The 6,188-nt window shown below is 51.8% G+C and overlaps 1 pseudogene; it reads right to left on the bottom strand.

The window, feature by feature from the left end:
• Positions 1–4,063: 4,063 nt before the first annotated feature.
• On the bottom strand, positions 4,064–4,950 carry LOC131835189 (olfactory receptor 2H1-like; annotated as a pseudogene).
• Between the last annotated feature and the right edge of the window lie 1,238 nt (positions 4,951–6,188).

Raw genomic sequence — 6,188 nt, 5'->3', positions numbered from 1 at the left:
GTCCCAGCCTCATGATGGGATTTCAGAATATAGGTGGGGTTCACTGGGGTGAGGTCTGGAGCCAAGAATGAACTCTTGAGACATCTTTGGTGCAAAATGGTGGGTCTACATGTCTGTTTTTGTGCCGGTACCAAGCACAGGGACAGGACCTGTGGGCAGAAAGAGCAGCTGCCCTGGGGTTTCCAGGGCTGGTGATTATATACTATGGGGCTGGGGAGGTAAGGAAGAGGGGGGTTTCAAAAGGATTTTCCTGTGTTAAAGAAGACTTGCAGGACGCTGGGAGGCCTTGCCATTGTCAAGTTAAGGTTGTTTCCCCCTCTAGCAAGGCATTAACAAGAAGACAGTAGGAAGCTTCCTGGAGAAACACTGCACTCTGCCTGCTTCAAGAATCTGTCATGGGCTGTAGGTTCCAAGGACATTTAACTGTATCTACATTTCCTTCTGGAAGCTAAGCCATTGACAGAAATACTTTGTTCTTGTGGATCGCTAAGACATTTGTAAACTGAAGGAGACTCGTCTTGCAGGACTGTGATCTACAAGCTAACTATTAGTTCTTCCTTTAGGGCCACCGGAGTGCCTGAATGTCACACATACCCATGGCAGGGGGATGGTGGGGCGCCAGCGCCCGCTTTGTCCTCAGCTTGCCTGCCACTCCGGGGTCACTCATGCGCAAGACCGTTTAGCTCTTTACACGTGAGGCATTGGCAAATATTTCGTATTAATTTTGTTCCCTCTGCAGAGGTTCAGATCTCTAGGAAGAACCCTCTGCTTCCCACACACCTAGGCACTCACGCACTTTGTTCTTTTGTTCTGGGCTTCTTGTGAGGGGTGATGGGACAGCTCACCCCCACTGGGCTGGGAGGCCAACAGTGTGAGCTGTCAGCCCCGCCTCTCCTGGTGACCAGCAGACCTGACAGGAAGACAGGGAGGGGAGCTCTCTGTGGACGCCCCTCTACTATTCCAGCAGGATGGACGGAGCCTTCTCAGCCCCGCCCCTAGAGCCGCTCAGGCAGTGAAAAGCAACCACGCTTTGAATCCCCAGCTTACCGCAAGGGACTGGTAGTTCCTAACAGCATTCTCCACTCAGTCCTTTAATCCTTAAGAAGAAAAAAGTGTAACTCTCCTGTGTTTCCTGGACTTGTGTTCCGTTTTGCTGAATCTCGTTTGTCCTGGATTATAATTCTTTTTTTTTTAAAGACTTTATTTATTTATTGGACAGACAGAGATCACAAGTAGGCAGAGACAGGGGGACGTAGGATCCCTGCTGAGACCCTGGGATCATGACCTGAGCCGAAGGCAGAGGCTTAACCCACTGAGCCACCCAGGCACCCCTGCATTTTTTTTTTTAATCCCTGAGTAAACCCATCTCATGCTGGTGAGATAACTGATGGGTTTGACTCGTAAGGCTAACAGCCTCATACTCAGTTACATAAGCTGGAAATCTGTCTCCGACCACCTCTGTCTTCCCTGCACACTTCGAGGGTTATTGTTAAGTTTAGCATAGATTTCCTCCTGACGTTTTGAGTAGATAACATCACACGGAGAATTAATTCAGACTGAAATGCTAGTTCTAAAGCCTGTGTTAAGCCCTTTATTCAAACACGTCAGGTTTCATTAAAACAGTTCCTTTCAGACTGCTTCATGTCAGGCTCTGTTGTGTCCCCCACAGGCTTCTGTACGATCAGAGCTGAAGAGCGGGTGCAGGCGAGAAAAGGTGGCGGGTCAGGAGAAAAAGAAATGCCATGATCTGAAAAGTGAGATCAGGGTCAGTAGTACTTGCAGGGATGAGATGAGGCTATTACTACCAGCTGGGGGATCTACATTAAGAGCGGGACGTGGTCTGAGAGGAGCATGAGGGACATAAGGGTACTGCCCGTGGCTTGCTGGGAGGCTCAGGATGAACACGGAGTTAAGTCTGCTGTTGTGTGCTGCTGCTGCAGGGAGAAAATGTTCCGCCAAAGCCATTTTGTGCTGGGGTTAGAATAAAAGTAGAATTTTCCCATTTTCTTATTTCATCAGCATGCGCCAAAGAGAATTTGGTGTTGTCATTGCCACGGAAAAGCTGAGAGACAGCATGTGTGCGATTAGGATCTCCAGAAAGCCATATGCATTCTTTGGAGAGATTCATTCATTCATTCATAGAATTAATTGGGTGCCAATTTTCCACAACATTTTGGCCCTTGCCTTCTGGGAGTCTGAAGCCTTCTGGGGCATCTAAGCCAGGAATGCATACCATGAGCCGTAACAAAACTTCCAACCACTTACTGCGGCGTCTTGATCACATGGGATGCTTTGAGGCCTTCAATAATTTCTTATTCCCAGGAAGGAAACTTCCCTTGGATGCAAAATTGGTTTAGATTTGTTTCTAGATTGGGATGAGTTCCTCAAAGTTTACTGAGAAGCTGAGACTTCTTACCTGGGCAGTAGAAGCACTGTTTCTACCAAAAGACAGGGTTAAGGACGTAGAGACTTGAGTCAGCCTCCTGGGGACAGATTGCTGACCTGAAGCTGCTGCTTAGCTCTGTGTCTTATGAAAAAGACTCTGTGCATCTGAAAAAGCTAGGATCCACCTCATGGTGTGACAGGGATTAAATGCATTGATACGCGTAAATCACGTACATGGTACAATGCATTGATACGCGTAAATCACGTACATGGTACAATGCATTGATACGCGTAAATCACGTACATGGTACAATGCATTGATACACGTAAATCACGTACATGGTACCTGGAGTGCCCTAATCAGTGCACACTCAGTGACGACAACGGTCTGAGCAGAATGCGGGGCTGATGATGACCTCCAGGAGAATCCCTGTGGGTCCACCTGGTGGACACGTTCCTGCTCAGTGCCCACGGTGGGGGCGCTCCTGGCTCTGAGATTTTCCTCTGCCCAGAGGATAACACCCGCACCTAGGTGACCCGTGCACGTGGGGGGAAGGAATGTCCATGCCAAAGTGACTCATGGGTGCTGGGGAAGGAGTGGAGAAATCTAGGTGACCCATGGATGCTGGAGGAAGGAACGCCTGCACTGAGATGACCCGTGGACACTGGGGGAAAGGCATGGAGAAGCCAAGGAGACCTGTGGATGCTGATGGAAGGAATGGAGGGACCGAGGTGACCCTTGGACACCAAGGGAAGGAATGTCCACACTTAGGGGACCTGTGGACACCAGGGGAGTGAATGTCCACACTGAGGTGACCCATGGATGCCAGGGGAAGGAATGTCTACACCAAAGTGGCCTGTGGACACTGAGAGAAGGAATGTCCACACCGAGGTAACCTGTGGATGCTGGAGGAAAGAATGTCCACACCAAGGTTTCCTGTGGACACCAGGGAAAGCAATGCTGGGGCCGAGGTGACCTCTAGGGTGGGGATGGGGGGGTAAAATGCAGGTGCTGATGTGACCCATGGTGTGTGTGTGTGTGTGTGTGTGTGTGTGTGTGTGTGCGTGTGTGTGTGCGTGTGTGTGTGTGTGAAATGCAGGCATTAAGTGACTCCCCTCTCTGTCCCGAGGCTGCTCTGTTCCCAGGCTGAAGGTGCGAGGACATCTGAGTACCCTAAGAGAGGTTGCGTGGCTTAGATATTAGATCTAAAGTCTGTGCTCCTGGGCTGGTTTCAGAGCTTGCCTGACCTCAGCTCCCCCTCCTGCTGTCATTTGGGAGGATGAAATGAATGAACAATGCAAAACACACAGAAGGAAGTGTGGGAAAAACTGAAGGGAGAAGCAAAATGGTGTGGCAGGGATCAGAAATGGGTGTGAAACCATTAGGACAGATGGTGTAGACACATCGTGGTGAAGGCAAAGACCATTAAAGACAAAATAGATCAAAGAGGAGATCATCTGAAATCTCTCCTGTTTCACGTATCGGTGCCTTCCGCACCTCAGCCCACTTCCTGTCCCTGCCTTACAGATAGGGCACATGCAAGCACCCCTGCGTGCACACACGTGGCCATCATCCACTGGCGTGGCACCGTGGGGGAGGGCACAGGTGCGGGGAACACAGGCTTCCTGCCAGCGGCACGAGGACCTCTTCTGGACTGGGCAGCACATGGACCCGCACTCAGCTCCGCCTTGTGTCCCTGTCCTTCCCCAGCAGTCTCCTGAAGGCTCTCTTGACTTCCTTGTTCCTCAGGTGAGAGGGTAAGTGCTGGGGTGCCCACGGCATAGAAGAGACCAAAGAACTTGCCCCATTTGTGAGCATAGGAACTCTGGGGCTGGAGGGAGACGACAATGCCTGAGCTGTACCAGAGGGTGACCGCTGTGAGATGGGAGGGGAAGGTCCCAAACATCTTCCTCCACTCTTGCGCCAAGTTAATCCTCAGCACTGCTCGGGCGATGGCACAGTAAGAGACAAGGATGAGGCCGAGGGGCACGACCAGAATGAGGACACTGGCCACAGCCCTCCGGGTCTCATTGTAGGTGGTGGTCCCACAGGACAATGTGATTAGAGCTGGGACCTCACACACGAAGCCATCCATCTGCCGATGGGGACAGAGGGGCAGGCGGAGAGGGGGTGGCGTCTGGACTACTGACTCCAGCAGCCCGATGACCCTGGCCACGGATGCCAGCTGCTGGCACCGGCAGGGCTAGATGATGGTGGTGTAGTGGGGGCGCTGGCGGGTGGCCGCATAGCAGTCGGAGGCCATCACTGCCAGGAGGGTGCACTCAGTGGTCCCCGGGAACAGAAAGATGAAGAGCTGAACAGAGCAGCCAAGGAAGCTGATGGGTTTTGGGCCCCAGGGGTTGACCAGCATCTGGAGGATGGAACTCATCCAAGAAGGTCCAAGAAGGACAGGTCAGAGAGGAAAAAGGTCAGACAGCAGAATGGTGAGGGTGTTGCCCACCTGAGTCAGAAGGTAGGACAACCACGAAGAGGCTTCTTTCAAGTCCTGGGCGTTCAGAGAAACCCCAAAGGAGGAAGCCGCCAGGGGAGCTCTGGGTGGCCATGACCTCTTCCTGCCCCGGTCTGGAGGGACGTCTATCGTCTGAGACCCCAGCTGGTACTGGTCAGGCCACAGCAGGTGCACCTTTCTCTTCCCATCGTCCCACCAGTGTCCTCTCCTGGACACCACCCTCAGCGGCTCGTCCCTTCTCATCTCTCCTGGTCAGTGTGGGCTAGCTGGCGTGGGGGCAGCAGGACGTGCTGGCAGACGGACAGAGCTGTCTGCTGGGGCCCTGGGCTGCTGGCTGAGCGTAAAGGAGGCTGGTGGAAAGCAAGCAGGTGTGAGCTGACGGAGCACTTCAGCACCGCCTGTACGGAGCGCCTCTGCGTCCTGTTCTAAGTGTTAAGTGTTTCGTTGTCCTTATGTTTGTTGGAAGAGCCAGCAAAGTCATGTATTTTCAAGTGGATTTTCAGGTTATAAGCTATCTACATAGAGTTCATCATTTCTCTGTCAGGTAACTGTTGTGGAGCTCTTTATACCACATTATATTCTGTGCATCTTTTTTGCAGGGGAGCCTTAGAGAGAGAGTGTTGTATCTGGGAGAGAGGTTTTCCCTTTGTGTGTAAGGACACCATTCCCAGAGCCGTTTGGTTGCTCAAGTAGCTGAGCTGGCTGTCTGGCTGGGGGGACTGGCCCACATGTTCAGTCACTGCCCCGAGACGCTTACAGGTGGGAGGCAGGCATGACCCCGAGCATATTAAAACCACTGAGCAGTTCACAGAGACAATATCAAAGACCCCAAGCCTTCAAGGTCGGGACACCAGCATCCTGAGTGAGGGAGTAGGGTCTATAAGGTGGCAAGGGACCAGTTTGGTTGGCTATATCAGGGAAAACATCCTGGAGGAGGTGGCTGTATATTTTATATAAAAAAAGAGGAACATTGGGCATAGAAAGCCAAGTCAGAGCTGGGGCAGGAGGCTGAGGCCATTGGCAGCTCCCCAGCTAAGCTTAGCTGACCTCCAGCCTCAGGGAGGGCTTGGGGTAGGGCCGGCTGGCAGAAGTGCCTGGGCAGCCTACAGGGTGGCCTGAGCATCTCCTGATGCAGGTTCCCATCCCGCTGCATCTCTTCTAGATATTTCTGCTCCGGTATCTTCCTCGGTTTGTTCTTTTTCTCCCATGCTTTTCTCCCTTATAGGACGCATTTTAACTTTTTGTCATATTTTTATACAATCAAAAAAGCATAAGTAAAGCATATCTCTACAGTTTAATGAGTAAGAAAATCAACCCCTGGCATGACCATGA

Source organism: Mustela lutreola, chromosome 7, assembly GCF_030435805.1.
Source record: "Mustela lutreola isolate mMusLut2 chromosome 7, mMusLut2.pri, whole genome shotgun sequence".
Taxonomy (NCBI): domain Eukaryota; kingdom Metazoa; phylum Chordata; class Mammalia; order Carnivora; family Mustelidae; genus Mustela; species Mustela lutreola.
Note: the sequence above shows the minus strand (reverse complement) of the source record. Positions and strands in the feature narration are given on the sequence as shown.